The 25467-nt window shown below is 39.1% G+C and overlaps 2 protein-coding genes across 8 annotated transcripts in view; both read left to right on the top strand.

Moving 5' to 3' along the window:
- Positions 1–25467, top strand: part of LOC124142205 (heparan sulfate glucosamine 3-O-sulfotransferase 1-like) — a 287594-nt gene that overhangs the window by 232213 nt on the left and 29914 nt on the right. The gene's annotated exons all lie outside the window — the stretch shown is intronic.
- Positions 1–25467, top strand: part of LOC124142173 (heparan sulfate glucosamine 3-O-sulfotransferase 5-like) — a 132248-nt gene that overhangs the window by 89173 nt on the left and 17608 nt on the right. Inside the window, exon 1 of one of the 6 annotated variants that reach the window (XM_046510493.2) lies at positions 10852–10897. The exons of 3 other annotated variants lie outside the window; for them this stretch is intronic. The gene's annotated coding sequence lies outside the window, so the exon portion shown is untranslated. Of the gene's footprint in view, positions 1–10851; positions 10898–15937; positions 16066–22675; positions 22789–25467 lie in introns of those variants that run through there. 2 more of the 6 variants (XM_046510485.2, XM_046510510.2) reach the window with 2 other exon arrangements.

The raw sequence follows: 25467 nt of genomic DNA, 5'->3' as shown, positions 1-25467 counted from the left end.
ACTCACCTGATCTGAAAGTGTGAGCTCGCCTATTGCATGGGGTATTACCTGTTGCTGATCTGTCTATCCTCACAAAACAAATTACCATTTTGATATCTCCTCAAGCTTATGAAGTTGAACTTTGAATGTATAATTCCAACACAGAATTTTGGTTTGATTTTAAACATGGCTGCCATGTCAGCCATATTGAAAATGTCATTTTACAAATTACTCAGCGGCTTCATGTATCATAAGGGGTGGTGGAGTGACCTGGTGGTTAATGTGTTTGCTTGTCATGCCAAAGACCAGGTTCGATTCCAAACATGGGTACAATGTGTGAAGTCAATTTCTGATGTCCATCCTGTATCATAAAGAAACTGTATGCAGTATGTTGAGTAACACATGTTACATTTTATTGTGTATTGTGATAATGGACACAACTTCACCCTTTCTCCTTCATCTATCGCTGCAGCTAGCATGACAATCATGACGAACAGATCATTTTTACCCTCACCTTGGCCAGTTTGTTCATATACCAGTAGGGGTGTCACGATAAATCGAAATATCGATATATCGCTATTGGTAAGCACTTAAAGTCAATAAATCGAATCGGATCAATAGTATCGATTTCAGTTAGGAATATCGATAGTTACGATTGTTTTACAGTTTCAATAAAATACATACAATGCTGTTCAAATTTGTTTTTCATTTGATCACGAGTGGTAGTAATTTACACATGGTAATGTTGAAGTTTCTTTTTCTTAAATTATTAGGGTAAAGAAAAAGCAAATCAGTTTCAAACTTTACTTTTTATTTGTTGTTATGGTTATCACATTCAAAGAAAACTTCAGTTCCAGGGTTTAATTCAACTCTAAAATCCATCTAAAACGATACACTGAAAACTATCGATATTTATCGCAATAGTTGCTTGCAATATCAATAGTTATCGCAATAGTTTCTTTCAATATCAATAGTTATCGTAATAGTGATTTCCAGACCAATAGTCACCCCTATAGATCTGTGTGTAATTTGATACCCATGCAGCGAGGATATCTGTTGTGCTGAAACTATTTTTTCTGGCATGTCCTATTTTACCACATGAAGACTTTTTCTGATCAAATATAATATTCCAGAAAAAAATAAGTGAGCAACAGTGTAGTGTCTCTTTAGTCAGAGGTACTTACTTTACAGAAGTACTGTTGTAGTCATGCAATTATCACCTTGTTGTTACAGGATCTTGTGTCTATTTTGCTGAACCATGACATGCTTGAGGAGACATGGACTGAATGAGTGTATGGCTTAGCATTCTTGGTTGTGGTTGTAAGGTCGTTTTAAGTACTGGCAATGATGTTGTGTTTTGCCTATGCTTTGAATTATTCTGCACTATTGTCAGTAAGATTAGTGTCAAATTGTAGTTAGTACATTCTATTTAGCACGTCTTTGGGTTAACAACATGTTCATCCAAAGATTACATGAATCATCATATTTCTTAATGTCAACTGATATTGATTTGGTCATTCTGCCAATAAATTGTTCAGTTGAATCTTGCCTACATATACAAATATATGCTGTTAATGTGACAGTCATTTATGGGTCAAAGAAAGACATTGCTGTTTTTATCACACCATTTTCCTTCTAGATATTCTGAAAATCTTGATTTTATTATGATTCTTCGTATTATATGTATAAATGATTCCCATCATTTTTGAGTAAACAAGTACATGTTAATTTGTTCCATTATTGAGCCCATATGAGTTTCCAATCTCTTAACCAAATAGCCCTGATAAGATCCATGTGAGGTATATTAATTTACATCGTTAAGCATTAAGATCGTTGATAAATTCCTACCATCACTAACGAGGTAGAAACTGCGAGGGCAAGACACTGAAAATGTGCTTTCAATTGCACAACCTTGTACATGTAATTCAATGCAGGTCAACACCGACGACTGCTAAATACCACAATTAGAGGCTACGATTTCTCACAAACAAGTACCAACAATTATATGTGCCAGAGCTAGACTAACATATAGTCTCTGAAATGAACATATCGTACAGAAAAAAACAGTTGTTCAGTTATCTTAATAAAAATCTAATAAAAAGGGAGCCCAGTGATTCTCTTCATTTTCAGATACTGCAGTAATCTAGACTTGCCAAACATTATAGACTTGCATGGGCTGTAGTTGATATAAATGTATCAGGGTCTGTAAGACAGACTAGTGCCAGAGCCAGAAAAGAGGCCTGCAAATGATAGCCAAAGGCAGCAAGATTGATGAATTTGTGTCTGACCTAGATGAAGCAAAAGAGCTGTTTTATGGTGCTGTTCAGACATCAAGTAGCCTGAGAGGGCATTGTGGCGAGTTTGATTCTTCGACCACAGGTATGAGTAGAACTATTGGAGAACCATGCCGACAATGGATGTTGGTGATTGTTACTCTCCAGTGTTACAAATAAAACACTGCTTCAGGGGGCTCCTATTTATTGTATTGATTTGAACCTCTCGAAGACAGGGATGATAGCTGGTTTTGTTTGAGACCATGTTTTGTAAGTGAAAAAATCCATTTTGTTGATTTGGTTAGTAGATTTTTTGCTGCCAATTAAGTTCCATGATCTATTATTATTGTTTGTGACAAGCTTCTAGCAAGGAACTGCTCAGGAACAATGTTCTTCGGAATACATGGAAACCAATGGGGATGATTTTGAATTGCATGCGAGAGCAGCTTTTGAAGGTATTTTGAAAAGCAATATTTTTGAAAGTGGTATATATATTAACAAGGTGTAAACAATAAAATTAATGATTTTGTCAAAACAATAGTACATAAGGTAGCAAAAGAAACTTCAAACACCAAAAGATATTCCATAACACGAGGTTAATTATAGACCTAGCTTATGGACTTCAGGGTAAACCATCAAGTGATAGTAGTTTACAACTTCAAATAATATTTCCAAGCTCCAGAATACATAGTGGGGCGGCATGGGTGGCCCAGTCGTCTAAGGTGCTGGGACGTCCCTTGGGCACGCAAGAAACCTATGATTGTGGGTTCGAATCCCGGTTCGCCCTGGTAATTTTTCTAGGTTTATCAGGACCATACCCGTTCTCGTGGGTTTCACCGAAGTGGTAAACATCTGAGACCTGCATCACTTCGGGTTTTCCTCCCACATTAAGCTGACACGCCGTGATATAACTAGAATACTGTTAAAAGCGGCGTTAAACCCAACTCACTCACCCAGAATACATAGTGGCACACAACACAGATGGTCAGAAATTACTTTCACTTCCTTTTGCAGTTACTGAGTGATGATTCACATTAGTACCAATTAACAAGCACAGGGGACTGTGAGAGAATTGGATTGTTAAGGTATTGAGATGATCTGTCTGCATGTACTCTATGCAACTGGCCAGAGTAACTGGACCTTCCCAGCATTAGTTGCTCTCCAGAGGTTGACAGTGTAACACGTTTAAATGCTCCCTGAAGCATGGAACTCACGGGGTATCTGACTTAATGTTATTATGAGTGCAAAAGATGGTAATTTCTTTTGACATCTGGCTATTTGGTAGGATGAAAGTGGCACTACGTTAGTGGCGATGTAGTGTAGTGTAACAGAATGTTTGGTTGAAAATTGAAGCAATATGTGCAGAAGATTATTGAGATGACCTCATTGTGATGATGATGAGGAGGAGGAGGAGGAGGATGTCAGTGACAACAATAATGATGATGTGATGAATATTTTGAGGTTTATTCAACTCCATCTTGTGTTTGCTTTCTTGTAGATTTATACAAGAACACCTCAATAATTATGAAGATAAGATTCAGATATATGAAAGGTCAACATCCTATTTTATTTTCAAAGTTTCATTATCTTAACTCATAAACTAAACAGTGTGATTACCAAAGTTAACATAATGTTTACAATTTTATGCAGGAATTACACAATTTCTTTATTATAACAGAATTCAAATGTCTTTTAATAATAGAAGGGATTAGACACATCACAAATAGAAATGAGTCATGGAGAGGTTTAGGTAGCAGTTGGCTCTGATGCCTTAATACAGATGTGACAGATTACTCCCTGAAATGCATGGAAAGGGATCCCTTGGGGGATATTTTACAATTCGACACAGGAGACTGAAAACTGCCTTAAAAAAGAAAATCGAAATGAACACTGTGACATCACCCAAAATCCCCTGCTGAAACCTCCACAATTTTTGTCAGCAGAACAGCATTCCAAATTGCCTGCAAATTCCACCCCTTGATGCAATTATGATAAAATGAAATTCAATTTGGACAACCATTTTCTTTTGACCAAAGCATGATTCAAGTATGGAAAGACACAAGGAATCAACAATGTGAATAATAGCAATGTTTCTTTAAAAAAAACATAGTGAAAATGACCCCCTAATAGAAAGATTAAAGCATACCCATTGGGAAATATAAGAGTTAATTAGGATGGGGCAAAATAGCCCCTGGTTTTATCAAAGTGATGGAATAACCTCCAGGGTTAATGTATAACCCTTCAAAGAGTCGAAGCTATGATTACTGTTTTCTGTTATATTGACATGTCTGATACTTTAGGGTGGGATGTTTGCTTTTGTCCATGGTTAGATATAGCTAGCTGACTAACACCGCTCTCCTGTTTGCTAATTGTCATATTCCGTAGACATCACAAGGGTGAAATTTACAACTAGATTCCTTATGAAGAATTAATGATTCGAAGAGCTGTCATTTGTGTTTAGTCATGAGAGATAATGTTTATACAGTTCAAGTCATATTTCTTTACTGGTGACTCACACACTTTATATTTATATTTCATAATGTTCCAAAATGTTGGATAGAACCACTTGCTGTGAAACATTTGGCATCGTGTTACTATGTATGCTTCTATGTAGTTGTCATTGCCTTTTGATGGTAGAATTCGTCAAAAGTGGTTGAATCATGACCATTCATAAATGTTCTGAGTTTGGGGGAATTTCAATAGGCATGCTTGACACTGGTAAAGAGAAAGTTGTAGACGTAGGAGAGTTAAAGCAAGGACTTGGTAAAAGTAATCATTACGTGTCATTCAAGATGTTGCAGGTCCTGTAGAGGAGATTATTGATTTCCTAGTTGTGAAGGTTCCGATACTTAAGGCTCCAATATTGGACACAGGGAAGCTAACTTTTTATAGGTCAGGTATGGGAAAAAATTTGGATTGTACAGTGGGGATGAATTCTAGGAAAATTGTTCAATTTGTATTTGAACATGATCAATGCTCTTCATTCCCACGTCATCAACGTCATTGACTTATTGATTACAACATGTGCAAGGCATGCAATGAAACAGTCTAGGCAAGATATCGTGAATGTGTTGGGAGATTTAGCAGAGATTACGATGGCCAGAATAACTCCCAATTGATTAGTCACCAATGACTATCATGGACTGGATTAGGAACGCTGTTTCTGTGCTGATTGTATAGAGGGGTTGGACAAGGTGCCATTTTATGATCTCTCCTATTCAGATTATTAGCCCGTTTTTGGAAGGCGTGTCATCTATTAATGAATTTATTTGCTGGAGATTCAAACATGGAGGGTTTCTATTGGATCTTGGTGTCCTCCATTTCCATGTCATCAAGCTAGAAATTGCAAACAGCAAGGATCGCCATACTCTTCTAGAAATTTATGGGGAATCAATTCGAAAATCCGGAGAATTGGAAAAACACATCGGAAGCTGCCTTTGTCCCTACCCCTTTGATGTTTGAGTTTATTAACCTTATTCCCAGGGTTATGGCTTTGTGGTTTCATCCTGCTCGCCAATTATCACTACTGAGAACATTTTTACAACTTGGACATTTATACACCCTGGTCATAATTGTGGGACAATTGTCAGCAATCTATTTTCACGGTGTGCTTTTAGAGTTATTTTTTTTAACAAGGCACACAGACCTTCAAGATGCATTTATAAGCATAACTTTGTGCTACTTGTGAAGCTAGTTTTTCCATGGGATGCTTTTAATCTGGGCGTTGTCTTCACTATGACATCAAATAGTTAAACTCGTATTGATTTGCCCAAATGAAGTTATTTGCAGCGGTGACTCGTGTGTAACTGAAAAGTGAATGGAAAGACACTTGGGATCAAAGTCTAATGTAGTCATCAAAGGTATTTGTAAAAGAAATTTTGTTTTAGATCAAAATTGCCAAAAGCATAAATCAAATGAGAAGTATTTCGTGTTCCTTTGGAGAAAACAGTAATTTGATGGAATTGGATGATATGGGGGTCATGCCTGACAGAGATTGTGTCCCCAATTTGCCAAAATTGTGTTGATGGAGACTGTCATCCTGAGTAACAATGTAGCACAAAGGTCCTACTCTTGAATGGAAGGTCAGCTTCACTTGTTGCTCCCTGACACAAAGCCAATTTTCATGTTATTGTCATTATATTGGGGCAGAGGGGAGATGTTGTGGATGAAAGGTGACTTGTCAGGTGGCAGCAGGAAGGTACTAGAGTTAGTGAGTGAGTTTGGTTTAACGCCGCTTTTAACAGTATTCCAGTTATATCGCGGCGTGTCAGCTTGATGTGGGAGGAAAGCCCCAAGTGATGCAGGTCTCAGATGTTTACCACTTCGGTGAAACCCACGAGCTCGGGTATGGTGCTGACAAACCTAGAAACATAATCGGGGCGAACCGGGATTTGAACCCAATATCATAGGTTTCTGGCCTGTCCAAGAGACGCAACTCTGCACCCGTGCCCCCGGAGGGTACTAGAACAGGGACAGGTAGACTAACATCTAGTCTCTGAAATGAACATATTTTACAGAAAAAAGGGAGCCCAGAGGCTTTCTTCATTCTTCATTGATACTGCTGTAATCTAGACTTACCAAACATTATAGACTTGCATGGGCTGTATTGGATATATTAGTTTCAGGGTCTGTATGACACAGACTAAGGGATAGGCTAAGCTCTGAAGCATTATGAAATGAGGCCAGATAGTGTTTTATTTTTTATGTAAAGTATTGTCTTGTCATTTTGTCTATTGAAACCTATTGTGTTTTAGGTTAACATATTGTAAGCATTATTTATGTGTGTTGAACAAGCAACTTCAGTATTCAGTGGAAAAAAACCCAAATAGGGCTTTTCGAAAAATAATAATTCAACTTTCAGTTATTTTTGGATTGTCTAATTCTGTTTTAAATTATTTTTAGATAATTTTTGTTCATTCTGCTTTTTAGAAAGTTCAGTTTTATATTGTCATAGCATTTCAGAATAATGTCATGTCTCCCAGTGTGTGTCTTTAACGTGGATGGGCAGCCTAGTGGTTAAAGCGTTCACTCGTCACGCCGAAGACCCGGGTTTGATTCCCGACAAGGGTACAATGTGTGAAGCCCATTTCTGGTGTACCCCGCCTTGATATTGCTGGAATATTGCTAAAAGTGGCGTAAAACCATACTCACTCACTTTAAAGTGGATGTGAGTGAGTGGAACAGTATTTAACGCAGGAGGTTGCAGTTTTACGGCTGTACATCACTGTTGGCTGTGAAGTGATGCATGCATGGCTGGTACACACAAGCTCATCTCAGGTGGGGGAACCATCCAAGGAATTGATCCAAATCTTAATCACCTCTTACAAGATGCATGTGATTTTGAGGCTCTCTTCTGCCCCGATCCACATGGGTGAAACATACTTCAGAAATAAAATGATAAACGAGGGAGAGAATATTGCTTGACACTGCATCAGCAATTTGTCAGTTATTTGTGCTGATCGATAATGGTAAATGAGGGTTTTAAGCCAGTTGCTATTAGGAGAATTATTTTGTTTGGGAATAACATAAATCTTTAAGGTGTTAATGGATGAGTTAGTGTGTGTGTATGTGTGTCTGTCTGTGTATGTCTGTGTGTGTCTGTCTGTCTGTGTCAATGTATGTCTGTCTTTGTCAACATCTGTATCTGTCTGTGTCAGTGTTTGTGACCACAGGATCTAGGACAGGATGACACTGAGTCAACATCATGAAGACCAATGAGAACATGCACATAGCGTCATCAACGAGTGACCAACACCTCCTTCACATATTACATGATGTGCAGGAAACATTAATGTCCGCCTTTCGTCATCAGGATAATTTGGGAAAGCATGAGCAATTAAACCTACTTATATTTCTTGTCTGTCAAGTGACATATGAAGCAGGTCTAGCACATTGGGCGCAAACTTGGCAATGGATGACATGGCTGATGGAAGCATATGCCGCCACAAATCTTCCAGAGGATTGCTTGAAAATACCAGGCATCTTTTACGCTATAGACCCCCTCGGAGGCTTGGAGTGTTATGACAGCTGAGCCAGACAGAGTTTCTTTGATGTATGTGGACTATTTGGTCACCCTGGAAGATTGTGGGACTTCAATACCTGCATTGTTTCCACTTTTGGATGACTCGACTAATTAACTTGGTCAATAACATTGTAATAGGGCAGCAGGGTAGCGGCGTAAAACAACAAACCAAACCAAAAACCAAAATCATATTGAATTTAATTCGTCACATTCTTGGTCTGCCCCGCTGTGATGTGGCTTGAACAGTGCTAATATATGGGAGTAAAATCTGTTTACTCACCCCCAGTCATATTACCATATATGACTGATAATAAAGGTCATCATCACTAGGGTCTGGATACAGGATCAAATTAACACATTACCCATTGACATTGATCACTTCAAACTAGACAGTCATACATCCGAAACACAAGTGTCAAGACATGTGGTTTTACTCTGGGCAAGTTACTGAAAACCATCTAACATTGTAGGCAGCCTGAGTTGTATATTCGCCAGGGAGTTGTGTTTTTATGTTCATAGAACGTCCGGTTTGTTAAATATTTATCTGGTGAGATGTGATAATGATTAAGCTTTGGAATCTGTGGAACACCGGGTGTCACCAGGCACATTAGGTTTCAGCTGGGACGAACATCATGTTTATAAACAAGTGACAAAACCCTTTCCATATTCATAAGAAATCTTTGATGAAAGCAGAATCTATTGTACAATTCCCGCTATATGAGTGAGTGAGTGAGTATGGTTTTATGCAGCTTTTAGCAATATTACAGCAATATCACGTCGGGGGACACCAGAAATGGGCTTCACACATTGTACCAATGACGGGAATCGATCCCGGGTCTTCGGCGTGACGAGCGAACGCTTTAACCACTAGGCTACCCGACCACCACCCCGCTATATGATCATGTGTTTATGAATCAGTAGTGATGATACCAGGTGTTTTGTGAAAAAACGAGCACATCCTTCCCCACCAGTGGCACACATCACAAACACATGCAAAAGCAAGTCAATTGTTCACCTGACAAAACAGGGGAACATATGGTACGAGTCGAAATGTCCTCACCATGTCTACCATAAGACCTTTTGAAAGCTTCACTAAGGCCTTGAATGTTGTAACCCTTGATAAAAAATACTTTTGAGCAAGCGTCGTATGACGCACTTGGAAATCTTAAGGAGCATGCACGATTGTACCAAATGTGAAATGTAGACACAAAAGCCTGGAGTAGACTTGCACAAGTCTCTAAGGCAATAAATATTAGTTTAATCATAATTTCTAGATTATGTTAATAATAAAAAAACAGTTGCCCTTTCAAGAGACTGGTATCTGGACTTGCCTATAGGGATAGAATTACAACACATCCATGGACTTATCTTTCAGTACAGCCTAGGAGCAAGGCTAAGGCTGGAGCTGCTGTATGAAATGTAAGCAGATCCTGGAGCTCCTCCAGCGTGGCCCAAAATACACTCCTTGTGTTGTAATGCTGCTTCCTGTTTATTTAAAAGTTGCAGTGAAACTTGTTTCCCAAGACCCAGGCCCACAGAACCAATAGTTTCATTAGCCATGAACTGCTTCTGAACGTAAGACACAGGAAGTGCTTTCTGAGCATGTGTGATGTCTGACATGGAATACATGGCTCTGTGTGTCATGACATTTAGTGATATGCAGTGTTTCATGAGATTGTTAGACTGGGTCAGTGTTAAGTTGAACAGTTATTTATACTCATGGATTTGAGGGCTAGGAGGGGAACATACGTTCTGCTTTATCTGATCTCAGCTTCTTGTGACAATACGCTAGAAAATATTCAAATTCTTTAGATATTACCAATTATTCTTCCATTTTGTATCACTAGTGTCTCTAAGATGAAAATATTTAAAATGTTTTTGATTGAAGTGTCTTTTAATATAAGATATAGAGGAACCCAGAAATTCTCTTCATTTGCAGACTGATACTGAAGAAATCTAGAATTGCCAATGTATTAGTATTGTAGAGTTGTTTGGGTGGGTTGGGGGATTTGTGTTCTATGTCTGTATGATAAACTGGCATCATTGCAGCGCTATAAACTGAACATTAACACATATATATTACCCAATAGGTCATACCCAATAGAACTCCTTGGGGGAAGAAATAAGCATGGCAAAAGATGGATTCTGTTATATGTTGTCAGGTATAATAAGAGCCAGGGGCCCGTTCCACAAAGCCATCTTAGCGCTACGACTGACGTAAGTCTATGTTAAAGTATGGGAGTTACGATCATCTTAGCGCTATGATCGCTTTGTGGAATGGGCCCCAGGTGGGGAATGAGATGTGACACTTTGTTGGATCCGGTTCTGTTTAGTGCTAATTTATTCAAGTTGTCACTAACTTGTCTTGTTAATATCACAGGCTCTGTCAAAGCAGTTGTGAAACAGTGATTGGTTCACAGAGTCTGTAGGTGTTTCCGTGACCATGTGTCCTGCTTGGTGACATTTCTGAAACAGGATATTTGCCATTTTTCAAGTCCTCACATCCTAGTATTGAGTTTATTAAGAGTGTAACATTAATTAATTCCATATATGAGATTGATGACGGCTCGTGACATTTTGCAGCTGTATGGGAGAAAGTGGTCAGGTGTGACTTATTTAGCCAGTAAGTTTGTTTAGATTTTCAAAGTTTCTTTGATAGGTGTGATTATTAATTCAAGTACATTAGTTTGGTCAGTTTGTTGTTTAACTCCTCATTCAAATATTTGTTCTGAAAAAGGTTCTTTTAAGTTGTGGATTTGTTTGTTTGTTTGTTGTTGTTTAACTCAGCAATATTCCAGCTATATGACAGTGGTCTGTACCAGACAATCCAGTGATTGATATAATGAGCATGATAAGAATCTATGAAAATGTCAGTGTAGTCTTTGACGGGCATTTAGAAGTTGGAGGGGTGGTCGGGTAGCCTAGTGGTTAAAGCGTTCGCTTGCCATGCCGAAGACCTGGGTTTGATTCCCGACATTGGTACAATGTGTGAGGCGCATTTCTGGTGTTCCCTGCCATGATATTGCTGGAATATTGCTGAAAGCGGCGTAAAACCATACTCACTCACTAGAAGTTGAAAGAACATGAATGTCAGTGTATCAAACTCCTTTGTACTTTACTCTGGCCTTGTCTTTTTTGTGGTCAGCTAGAGCCTGTCAAGCAAATAAAAAATTGTTCTTTTTGAATTCGAATGTTATATATTAAACAAAAAAGACAAGTTTTCTGTCCTTAGTGGCAGGATGACTTCTGACGGGAAATAAATGTGGTTAACTCGGCAGTAGTCTGGCATACAGACCCTAATACAAATATGTCCAATACAGCCCATGCAAGTCTATGTTTTTCAAGTCTAGATGAAAATGAAGATAGTCCCTGGGCTCCTTGTTATTATATTTTATTAAGATAATTAACGAGTGGCACTAGTCTGTCTTACAGACCCTGATACATTTATATCAACTACAGCCCATGCAAGTCTATAATGTTTGGCAAGTCTAGATTACTGAAGTATCTGAAAATGAAGAGAATCACTGGGCTCCCTTTTTATTAGATTTTTATTAAGATAACTGAACAACTGTTTTTTTCTGTACGATATGTTCATTTCAGAGACTAGATGTTAGTCTAGCTTGGCACCTGCTCTCAACTTTATTGGTATGGGTAGTAAGCGTGGATTATAAGGAAATGAGAATACATGAAAGTAGAGGAATGAAATGGTTGCAGAAAGCAGCTGATTATGTATATGTGTTCTAAATGCTAACTCTTTGATCTTTTATGTTATCCAGTTGTCAATAATATCATAAGCATTATCATATTACTCGAGTGAGTAACTTGTTCCTGGATCTTCCGACAATAACATAAAGCTGTTCCATTTGGATTTGAAATCCTCTTCCTGTTTGTTGTGGTTTTTTTTAATGAAAGGCAACACGCTATTCTCACAAAAAGACAATAAATACACAAGTCCAGACCAAACTGCCTCAACAGACCTCCATTGATGGTGTAAGCAGTATTGATGTGTTTATTTTATAGCCACTTTTAGTCAACATGTCTGTATGTGTAAGAGATATTTACATATCATCATACAGTGCATTCAGAAAAAACAGCTGAATCGTCATTTTATCGACGCCATTAACAATACACAGCATTAGAAAGCAAGTATACTATGTCAGACGTCTGGCTCTCTTTTCATTGATATCGTAGACAAGGTCTGAGTAAGCAGATTTGTTCACAATGAAGTGAAGTTTTTAAGGTAAGGATATCCGAAACACTACTCTATGCTGGGTCCCAAAATAGGATTCATTTTCCTGTCTGCATGCTTTCACAGAGCAGGGAGGCCATATCTGACCAGACTGTTTTATCTGCGCAGTTATCTTCCCTTATCTCAGACGTAAACTTGTGCCATGACATGATATCAGTGTTCGGAGCTTGTGTGGTTTCTCTACCGGATAGTGCAAAGGCTGAGCTAAAACATATGCTGTACCACATGGTTTCATTAGTTCATGAAAGTCTGGCTACCATGAGAGAATACTCAATGGTAAAGGATCATCCAGTGTTTGTGGATGTTTGTTGGTTGGTTGATTTGTTGTTTAACACCGCACTCAGCAATATTCCAGCTATATGACGGCAGTCTGTAAATAATCGAGTCTGGACCAGACAATCCAGTGATTGATATCATGAGCATCGATTTACGCAATTGGGATCAATGAAATGCATCAACCAAGTCAGCGAGCCTGACCACCTGATCCCGTTAGTCGCCTTTTATGACAAGCATAGTCACCTTTTTACGGGGAGCATGGGTTGCTGAAGACTATTCTAGCCCGGATCTTCGCGGGTCGTAAGGGAATTGGCATTGATCATTTTTTAAACCCTAAATAAGAAGAATAGCTTAGCTGAGTGGTTAGTGTGGTCACTCTATCTTCTCACATGATCCCTGGGTTTGAATTCCCTCATTGGTACAGTTGTAGACTAACACTTAGTCAATGAAAACATATCTTAAATTATGATTTTTTTTCTTTGAAAGAACCTTTCCTCTTCTGCTGTTTTCATATGTAGAATCAAGCAAATTAGACTTGGTTAGGTTGATCTAGATTGCCTAGGCTTTAAGTAAAGAAAAATATAAAAATTCCCGGCTCATTGCGCAGGACTAGTACAATTGCTGGGGCCCTCCAAATGAGGGATCTACAACAAGTGTAGACACACTCACTCTCGTAGCCCCAGTGTTAAGTGAGGACTGTGTTTTCAGAATATAGTCTAGAATTCATTTTTCGGCCATTAATCATTTGAATGTTCTCCTAATGGGATTGTACCAATGACATTGAGTTTTTCTGAACTGAATTGGCCATGTCTCTTCAGCTTTGGGGAATACTTGTCACCCTTGTTCAGTTTTTGAAAGGAAAATAATTTTCTATGAAGCATTAAGGTTCTTTTGTATAGGCACGGATCCAAATAAATTAAGTCTGGGTATAGGTGACGAAAATAGTGGATATGTTTGTCTGATTATTTGAATGGTAGATTTGAAGCTGGAAAGGCCAGTTAATTTGACTTGATATCTTCATTGACTAGTGAATTCCAGAATTTCTTTTTTTCACATTTCCACTTAATTTAACAATATCATTCATCATGTTCAAGTCATGAAAGATGTCAGCAATTTGTCATGCATTACCAGAATTCATATTTGAGGATTAGAAAAAAATTATATGGAAATTGCTTCCGAAATTTTTCTTAATGGACTCTCAGGGCAATGTTTCCTGCCCTAAGTTTTATTGAAAAATAAAAGGTTTAAATTTTGTCATTGTTCATGTCATTCTGAAATGAGAATTTAAATTGTTCAGCTGGGGAAATCGACTAAAATATTCTATTAACGTCCGCAAATTAATTTTGTCATTTCAGATAAAAAAAGGGTAAAAATCTCTATTTTCAGATAAAAAACATGAATGATCATGTTTGAAATTAAAGCACCTGACAGTCTGCCAAGATTTCCAATAAAGGATGGCTTTATTTTTGAATTATCTTTGAAACATGACAACCCTAAGTGCTACCTAACATTTAGTTTGTCAGCGTCACACTAATATCTGTCAACAGTGTCAAATTTTTGTTCACGGCTGTAAATATTGGATGTTTGGATTTTGAGTTAGAACCATCCTGCCGTTAACAATGGCACAATGTTGATTCTCGCACCTTGTATGTTGTCTATCAACATCCCCATGTCAAGTTGAGGCCCTACTCTTTGTATTGACACTACAATATAGTCAGCGAGTTAATGTCGCAACTCTTATCATCATGCATAGTCAGGGCCCCTTTGTATACAATAGCTATTGTGAACATGTATATGTAGGTTCAATTAATTACTGTTTGGACTTGTAGGTGTCACAAGGGTTGGTAAGATACTATTTATTTTGCTGTTTGAGCAATTTTATCCGATTGTTAGGAATTCCTATTGACATCTTAAGTGATTAATTTTAATGTAATTTAAGGGTAATTGTTTTTTGTGACATTTTTCAAATTTTAATTTATTGAAATAAACTTAATTCAAGTACAGTAAACTATTCAATAGGAACACTGAATTTAGTTTGTTATAACCATAGTTCGTTATAAGCTTCTCTCCAGCATATATACAGCATATGGCCGGGACCAAAGAAACAGTTTGTTATATCCATCAGTTTGTTATAAACTTGTTCGTTATAAGGGAAGTGTACGGTATTGGGGATGGGTGTTAGATGAGTGGTTAAAGTGTTCACTTACAACACTGAGGACCTGGGTTTGTATCCCCACATTGATTGAGGTACATTTCTGATGTGCTGAATATTGGTTAAGGCAGTGTAAAACCATACTCACTCACTCACTCAGACATTACCCACCCATCCAAATTTCCACTCACTCACTCACTCACTCACTCAAACATTCCCCCATCCATCCAAATATCCACTCGCTCGCTCGCTCACTCACTCACTCACTCACTCACTCACTCACTCACTCACTCACTCACTCACTCAACCACCAATCCAAATATCCACTCACTCACTCACTCACTCACTCACTCACTCACTCACTCACTCACTCACTCACTCACTCACTCACTCACTCACTCAAACATTCCCCCATCCATCCAAATATCCACTCTCTCACTCGCTCACTCAATCACTCACTCACTCAACCACTCAACCACCCATCCAAATATCCACTCACTCACTCACTCACTCACTCACTCACTCACTCACTCACTCACTCACTGACTCACTCAACCACTCAACCACTCACTCAACCACTCAACCACTCAACCACTCAACCACTCACTCAACCACTCACTCAACCACTCAACCAGCCATCCAAATATCCACTCACTCACTGAAACGTTCCCCCACCCATCCAAATATCACCACTCACTCACTGAAACGTTCCCCCACCCATCCAAATATCCACTCACTCACTCACCCTATATTGGGGCCTATTTATACTCCCACTGCTTCCTGCTTCCTGATGATATCAGAACACCAGACATGTACTTTGATCAAGTGTGGGTGTGCAATCTCTACCGTCCAGGAAGTGCTGTGTGGAAATGGTGTAGTGTTATTTGTAGTTGAGGTGACTGTCATATCAACTCAGTGTTTATTGTACACACTTGAAATTAAGTTGTCGACCAATCCCAACTGACGTGACTTGGTAAACATGGGTAAACTGACACTTAGACTATTTTTAGATACATGTCATCTTTAAATCGGAATCTGAGTTCATAAATTGCAACAGAACGCAATATATTGGATGTTAGACGTTACTGTGAGATTGTGGAACCGGAATATACAGGTAAATGTGAACTGTTTTGTGACATAAACACAAACTATGTTTATTTCTGTTTTGGATCAATGTTATCAATATGTGACTGTTTGGTTCTATGTTTAAAGTTCGTTTGTATGTCGTGTATCACCACAATCAGCAATATTCCAGCTATCCAACATTGGCCCGAAAATAATCTGGACCAGATAAACTACTGATTGATATTGTCTATTGACATGAGCAATGTCCGATGCCTTTGGGGCGTAATGACCCACAATCAACTGCGTCACCTCGTCTGACCATCCAATCCATTTAGCCATCTCTGGCGAACATTGGTTACTGGGGAACAGTTATGCCTGGATTCCACATTCGGGATGAGTGAATTCCATAGCATGCAGGTATGATGACGCATAGTCAGCGAGGTCGTACATTGTGACCACCTGATGGACCACTCATGTCTTTCTTAGGAGCCAACTGAAGTAGACATGAGGTGGTTACGATGTGCAATCACACTGTGGCATTATGCCATGATGGTGTGGATTGTTGCCTGCTAACTTTTGATATAAACAATCATCTCAACAGAAAGAAGCAAAACAGCCCCTGACCTTGTCGGCCTGGTGGTTAGACTACAAGTAGGCACAGACCAGGAAATACAGCACTCATGCTATCTAACCAGAGCTCTGGCTTACCTCTTCTGTCAGTTCTAGATAATACACAGCTGAAGGGATCTTATGGCATAGCTGGAGGTGATTGTCCAAAGAGAAATGGCCTTTTGAGATGGGTTTTGACGTCACATTCAAAATTACTCCACTTGTCTGTCTGTCCCTCCCACCCACACGCCCGCCCCCTTGAACTAGTCCTGAGTTATGCTGGTTTTATAGTGCTAGCCCACTGAGATACCATGCCACAGTTGAACATGAATACCCTACTCAGACACAGTCTACTGACTCAGAACCGACCAGTGCTTTTTTCATCTGCCGAATACCAGGCAGGATAGTAACAAGTACCATATTTTAATGTCTATTGGTATGATGCGGGAGGGTATGTTTGGACCACAGACCTTCATCTCTCTGGGCAGATGCTGTATCCACTGGACCATGGAGACGGTCATCACATGGCACACAGCTACATCCCAATAAACATACCGTATTCGACGTAATAAGCACCCAGGGCGCTCTTAAAATTAGAAATAGGGGGCTCTTATTAGTATATAATTTTGGTGGAAAAAAAAACAGAGTTGAAAGATCGTAAATTTCGTGTTTTATGCTGACAGCCTGAAATGATACAAAAGAAAAGTCTGTGCGTATTATACACGACAGATATATTTTTCTGGAATTTAATTGCCCGTAATTAAGGCTGCATATACACGAATAAATAAGTCTTGTGTACATTGATCAATCGGAAGGGGTGCCAATTGGGATTGTTTACCAGCCAATATATCAGCAAAAATTGCCGTGGGCACATATTAGAGCAGGGCACTTGTTACGTCGAATACGGTAACTGCAGGCTTCACTTAGAAGCAATTGCAAATAGCATTTATGCTTGAGCTAGTTTTTGTCTTGTGGCAGTTCATACCCACATTTATGTGATGTGCGGAAACAAATTTTAAACTTAGCTTTGCGTTGTTGAACTTGTTATTACAGCTGAACCTATTACTTAAACCACAGCTTGATATGTCCAATACATTCTTTTTTTACTCTTGTCAAAAGATATGTAAATGATTACCTCTGCTGTTGGATGAAAACTTGTTGATGAAAACAGATTTGGTATATTTAATTGAATCCTAAGTCACATTTCATATTTCTGTTGGCATTACATCCCACACAAATCTCAGGTATTAATTCTGTTGTGTTTATTGATGGGTTTTTAAGTTTATAGAAAATGTGAGGAAAACATTAATTGTGTTTTATAACTAAATTTTATCTGTGAAGATGAATGATATGTTAACTTAACTCTTGGTTTTATCCGTCTTTTCATCACTTCCCTAATGAAACGTCTTGTTGGACAGATATGGATCGAATACTGACTTGGATGGCTTTGATATATTTTTTAACAAACCTGATTAACTTAAACTGTGAATAAAATCCACATTTCACTAACTTTGTAAGGTTTTTAGTGTCATTATCTCCTTTGAACACATTTCAGTTTGAAATACAAATCTTTTAACGCAGTGCGTGTATACCTCAAGGAATAGAGATAGTGTACTTCTTCAGTTTTAATGAAAGAATGCCTTCCATGGCTTTTGGTGAGAGTTTATTGCACTTGGTGGGTATTTATCAACGTTAATGAATTGTATCACATGGCTACATCTCTAATCCTGCTGGTCTAATGAGGCCGTTCTTTATTTTCTCTGGCACTTGAGCATGTATTTCACTGCTCATTTGTGTCCTACCTCCCCCTCTCCATGTCATGTGATGCCGTCACTGCCCTGGCTGAGGTGTATGTTACCTGATAGAGCATGGATTTTGAATAAGTTCGGAGCGTGGATGACCTCGAGGTCTAAGACGGAATTTGCTGTCCAGAGTTATGCCCATTTGCAGTGATCTTAGGTTTGAATCCACACTTGGTCTTGATGATCCTCCTTTTCAGATTCATAGCTGTTTTATTTTTAGTAAAATTTTTGTAATGTACATGTATTTATTATTTTTTACTTTATTTTGTGTATAGTGTCTCATTTGTTTTTTACCCAGACCTTAGTGGGTGTATGTGTAAACATTAAAATGAATCATCTTACCTGCAGTTTCATAAAAAAGTGAAAAATTCCCTTGACCTGTGTCTCATTGAGATTTTCTCCTAGATGTGATGGTTTTCAAAGACTCTCATTCTGATAAGTTCTCAAAATCCATGTGCACCCGTGAAGATCTGGGTTCGAATAGGTCTTCAGCAACCCATGCTTGCCGTAAAAGGCAACTTTGCTTGTGAGAGGTGACTAACTGGAATGGATGGTCAGGCTCACTGACTTTGTTGATGCATGTAATTGTACCCAATTGCATAGATTGATGCTCATGACGTCAATCAATGCATTGTCTGGTCCAGACTCAATTATTTACAGACCACCATCATATTGCTGGAATATTGCTGAGTGCACTATCAAACAACAAACAAACAAAAATCCATTATTTGACCCAGCTGGGTTGTGAGGATGACTAAGTGCTAGTTGATTGTTCAAGTTTTTTACATTCCGGACCTCATTGACACAACAGCTAATCAAATGTACATGTATTTTTTCAGGTTTATCAATAAATGTAATCAAAGAATCTGTAGATAATTTGTCACCATATATACCAGATGATTGTTAATTTGTAATGAGGTCGGTGAGGGTGAGAGGTTGGTAGCCTCAAAAAATTGGCAGCAGGATGATAACACCTAAAGCTTTGGATGAATCATTTGATTGGAAGAGGGTTTGAGTGATGGGCCAGCCATTTCAGGCTAAGATTTGATGCATGACCCCTGCTGACCTTATCAGATGTTATTTACAAATTGGTCAAAGTGGTTCTCTTTTGCACTATTGGGAAGCGTGAGCGGGGAGGGGGAGCAGGGAGGGGGAGAGGTTTCTAGAGATGGGGATGATGTGTCAGGTTACTGTGCATCTTCATGGAACAGATCTTTTTGATGACTTTGACTGTTGTGGGAAGAAGTGGCATGAGGCATTGTTTATTTTCTCTGAATTAATCATGGAAAAAAAATAGGAATTGGCTTTCTGTTTGAGTCATGTCAGGTAATCCTTGGAAAGAAGTTTTTTCTTACTTTTCATTGTAAACAGCTCATGTTTCAGTTCAAAGTAGATAGGACCTTAAACCAACACATCTGTAAGTCGGTGGATTCTGAGCTGGAATCTGTCAGATCCATGTATTCCGATTCAGCATAGCACCCTCGGTTATCATCCATAAATGTTTGGTTCTTCCTGATGCATATATGTTTCTCACATCTATATTATTGTGGAAATAGCTGTGCATAAACTTGATGATGTTCATTCTCCAAAGGAAATCAGATTAAGCCACAGTACACACATTCTTACGTTGTGATAAACATAGTTAATAATTACTGGAACCTTAAGTTGTAGATACACAATCATTACCATTCACTCACCTACCAATTGAAACCTTACCAATTATCCACAGTCAGTCAGTCAGTCGATCACTCACTCCCTCACTCACTCCCTCACTCACTCACTCACTCACTCACTCCATGTGACTGAGTGACCAGAGAGAAACATTGCAATCTATATCTGTGGTACACATGTTAGTAGCGTTCCCAGCTGAATTTTGTGGTAAAATTATCAAAATTCTATGGTTCACTTACCAAAAGTATTTCACCAGAAACTTAAAATGAGGTATCAGACAGGGAACTGTCTCCTCGGAATATTGTTAAGCAATAGTCATCAAAATAACTTTGGCCCTCGTGGTTGCGCCGAACTTTGTTGTAGCGCAGTGAATATGGCCACAGCCAGTACATCTTTCAGCCTGCAGTGGAGCGAGCACAAGGCGTAGAGCTGATGGGAGGCAGAGCACAACTGTATCAGAATGTATTGATGGCTTGCAGTTACACTGTTGTAACCCTCCCCCATCCATTGCAATTTCCCTGTCACCATACAATGCGTTACTGATATAAACAACAATTATGACCATGAGAAACCCCAGCCTTCCTGACCTCAAAGAAATGGGCAGATTTAGATGGGATGCAACACTTTGTTGTGGAGTACGCTTTCAATTATGGGCTAAGCTTTGTTTGTCTGTCTGCATTTCACTCCAGACTAACTGGTATAAATGCTGGTAATTGATTAATGGTCATATATGGCGGCCAAAGTAACTTTCCTCTTGACGTAATGAACGACTGATTGAAGGAAATTCACCATAAAACGTCTTGTGCTTGGGTAGAGAGACATAATACAGTGTTTTTGACTAGGTGGTAAGGAGTGAGGGGGAAATGGCAGTGGATTAAAAGTTGGTGGCTGATTGTCAGCAATCGATGACGACAGCTTGTTGACCTTCATGTAGTGTATTGTCATAATGTGTTTCAAATTGATGTTCTAGGCGGAGTACTTTTTCGGTAAAGAGGGTAATTTTCTGCTTGAAGCATTGATGAGAGTTTAGGAAAAACTCCATGTCTCTGATTGTTGGTGTTGGGATCAATAAGGTCTGGAAGGATGGTTGATGGAGTTTATGTTGGTATTGCATTTAGTATGGCGGGGTAATTAGGCAGTAATTGATTTTAGGCTGTAATTATACTCTGTGTACTACATTCGTATTCTGAGCACCTCCATGGTCGAGTGGTAGAGCGTCCACCCGGAGAGCGGAAGGTCCAGGGTTCGATCTCCGGCCGCTTCATACCTAAAGACGTAAAAAGATGGTACTAGTTGTTACCCTTCCTGGTGCTAGGCATTAAGGGGCTAAAACAAGGACTGGTTGGTTTGGAGTCTGAATGGGGTATTGATGTTATACTTTAGCATGGTATCTCAATGGGCAATCACTATAAAATTAGCATTAGTCGGACTAGTACACACACACATGCATGCACATCGCTATGTAAGTGTAATATTCTTGAGCAACGTTAAACCCCCCTAACCTCATGCGTATTCTCAGTGAAGGTAGATTGACCCTTTTCTATTCCCATGCCACTTCCTTCTTATGTATCACAGGCTGGCATACATCCTTACACCGTTTTCATAAGAGCTGTTGCAGTGTCATGTATCTGGAAACGAAATCACACTTCCATCATTGTACACATGATGCTATGAAGTAAGTGTTCCTTGTCTACAAGTGTTCCTTGTCTCAAGTAGATGGTGATGCTTGTGAACTAGTGTGAGCTGCTGTGTTGGAGTTGAGTTGTTAGTGGCTTGTGTGCCCAGCAAACACACCCTTCTTCTCTGATGTGGGGCGGTCGGGTACCCTAGTGGTTAAAGCGTTCGCTCGTCACGCCGAAGACCCGGCTTCGATTCCCGACATGGGTACAATGTGTGAAGCCCATTTCTGGTGTCACCTGCCATGATATTGCTGGAATATTGCTAAAAGCGGCGTAAAACCGTACTCACTCACTCACTCTTCTTTGATGTCTGAAGAACTTTCTTTCAATTTGATGTCTTACACGCACGCACGCACGCACGCACACACACATGCACACAGAAAGACACAATCAGACATACACAGAGGTTATGCCAAGTGGTTATGCAGTTCCCAGCTTGTATTACTGCACAATTCATTAACATTAACAATACTACCAACTGCTTTCCACTTTGATATCTATAATCCAGGCATTGTATTTCTCATATCTTCCATTATGACACATTCCAATTTTCAATCTCCTGAAACTCAAACTACAAATTAACCTCTTTTTGGATCAGTCCTCCCCCTCACCTCACCTCGCCTCCCTCCCCTCCCTCCCCTCCCCTCCCCTCCCTCCCCTCCCCTACTTCCCCTCCCCTCCTCTACCCTCTCCTTTAATTTCTTCCTTGCTGCTATCAGTCCCTCAGCTGAGACAGGTAGAACTGAGTAGGTATAATTACTGAGTGTGGTCTGGAGCCCTCTCCCTGCTGGGATTACATAGCACAGTCTGTGGGGAGGGGATGGCAGGCCTGACCCCATAAGCTGCCTCTCACGGGGAGGGAGAAGGGCACAATATGGAGCACAGCTAGGGAAGGAGGGAGCTCTGTGACTTCCAGTCAGTTTCTACTTTCCTTCAAGGGTACTGTGTAGGAGACTCCTGTTGAAGACATGACGACCTGGAACTGATCTGGATAACACCCAGCTCGTTGTCGTAAGACAGTTTTGATTAATTATGAATATTTTTCGTTCTTTTTTAGCCGAGATTTGTTCTTTTGTGGTCATATCCATTGTGTATTTAAGGAGCAGGATATATCAGACATTATTTGTATTGTTTGCATTGCAAGTTCAGTGTTGTGTGTACCAATGTACAGAATTGAACGTACCAGCCTAAATTGCTCAGAAGTGAATACATACACACATTTTGCCTTTTTGTAAGAAGTGGCCCAGTTATATAAGCCATGCCAGGACTTGCTTGTTGATGTTCAAATCCCAGATTCACCCTGGTAATGATCATTGGTCTGTTGGCACCATATTCCTGCACCTAATATTTTTCAAAGTGGAAAACACAAATGACCTTGTCACAAATGGGTTGTTTTTTATTACTTTTTATTAGTAACATACAAATTCTCTAACTTTTTGGGGTGGATTTCCTTCTAGGATTCCAACCCACGTTACTAAGACAGTGTAATCCCAAATATACATATGTTACATTTGACCATTTTCTAAAGTGCATTATCTGTTACCTGTGACCTTCATCACCTTGAAGCTTCCTGCCTATGACACGCCACATTACAGCTGAAATAGTGTTCAAAGTGTGGATATAACTCTCCCTTTTAAAATGTCCATAATCTTCTGCCTCTAATAGTGTAAGACTTGGAGACAGCCTTGTGTTCAGTATTTGCTGTCCCCTGATTCCCTGCCTAGGTGTAGCCTGCTTGTCACCGTGTGGATGTCAGTCGTGTGTGTGTGTGTCTGATTCGCTATGTTTCTATTAGCCCTGCAGGACGTCGTGTCTTGAGAAAATTGCTTTCTTCACTTCTCTGCTGGTTATATCTGCATTTAACAAAGTTATAGTGTTTTGAAAAAATGCTAAAGTTTAGGGTTTTACTTGTAATACTGATTAAAATCGTAGAAATGGTAAGTTCTGGACACTGAGTCTCCTTGGTCTGATTTAAGAAGCTCAGCATGAACAGTTTTGTTTTTATTCTATTACCTGATAAAGATCAAATAATAAGGGTATAAATCATGGAGCATGAGATAAAAAGTTACAAAAGTGACTCTACTGCTATCCTTTTTACTTCAGAGTTATTAGCAGTTAATTAATTTTCTTGAGGAAAAAATGACAGTAAAGCATTGCTCACAGACTCAAAGTCTTCACTCTTAAGATTACCATGAAATATTAATGTCACACGATCTGCTGACTAATAAATTATGTTATTTATGGAAGGTAGTTGTTAGAGTGCTTTATCATCTCAGAAATACAAGTTGTTGATGGGAGAAAATGCTGTGATGTGTGAGATGTCATGCATAACAGTGCAACAAGGAGTCATGCATGCATGTGTAACTTTTTGAAATATTGGAGACACTTGTTTACACTGATTAAAGACGTATAAGTAATGGAAGTAGAGACTATTATTTGCGATAAGATGTAAATAGGACTTTAATTTCATTTTTGTTTGTTAGAAGTAAAAGGTTATGTTTTTGGGGGGGATCAGATCTATTTCACATTGTATAGATAGATTATTGTTGATGTATCAGAAGGAGAAAATGACTTGTGTGAGTTCAGACTTTGTATATTTCTTTGTTCTTGGAATGTTAGCAATAGACGGTTAACTGAGTTTGTGAAAGAAGCATTGTTGTTTGCAGAATTTAAATATATGGTTCTAATACTGCCATGCATATAATTAAAAACAAGGGTTGTTTTTTGTTGTTTTTCATTTAATTCCACTTCCTGCAATATTCCAGCTCTATGAACTGGTCAATTCAGTGATTGATATTGAGAGCAACTAACACGATGACATGCACTCTACCAAGTCACGAGTCTGTCCACTCATTCCTGTAGTCACCTCTCACGACCAGCATAGGTTGCTTGGGAGCATGTAGTTATCAAAAGCTCATGCATCTGGCATGGAGTGCAATGTATTCACATAGCAAAGGCACCAGTGACAGTTATTTGACTCAAAGAATTACTGATGAACAATCAGTCCGAGTTGTGTGGGGTCTGTTGACTTGTGGTATTCAAAATGGCTGGGAACATGTCCATTCTGCAACCACTGAATTTATGATGTAGGAACAGAAAAGCTGAACTAGCAACACTTGACATGTGTTTATCGGTGAGAGCACTGCACCCTGATGAGGGCCCATTCCACAACACCATCTTTGCACTGCTATCGACCAAGTAAGACTATGTTACAATATGGCAGTAACGATTATCTTAGCACTAAGATCAGATCATCTTAGCGCTAAGATCGCTTTTTGGAAAGTTCCCCTGGACAGTAGCTCAGTGTTACAGTCATCATTCTCATGCAGAAACCTCAATTCCTCCAAGAAACATGTCAGCATTGCCATCCTATCTTCGTAGCACTTCGGTTACATTCTATTCCTGAAAAAGGACCATGAATGTTCCTGTTCTGGAACTCCAAACTGTTAAACAGATATTCAGAATTTTTCAGTGTGAATAAGTCAACAGTCAGTCAAGTTAGATTAGCCGAGTGTGTACAATATCAGAGTTCCAGTCAGTACCCTTGTGATAAATTGTTTGATTCTCCTCTTGGATATCTGCGAGTTCAGAAGGGCAAGACTGGTCATCCGATTTATTCAGCTGGAAATGGACACCGGTTAATCATATGATTAAAAAGGAACATCTATAACTCTTCTATGGTGTCATTTT

This window comes from Haliotis rufescens, unplaced genomic scaffold (genome assembly GCF_023055435.1).
Source record: "Haliotis rufescens isolate VD_foot unplaced genomic scaffold, xgHalRufe1.0.p SCAF_2, whole genome shotgun sequence".
NCBI classification, from domain to species: domain Eukaryota; kingdom Metazoa; phylum Mollusca; class Gastropoda; order Lepetellida; family Haliotidae; genus Haliotis; species Haliotis rufescens.
The sequence above is the reverse complement of the archived record's forward strand: the minus strand, read 5'-3'. Positions and strand labels throughout refer to the sequence as shown.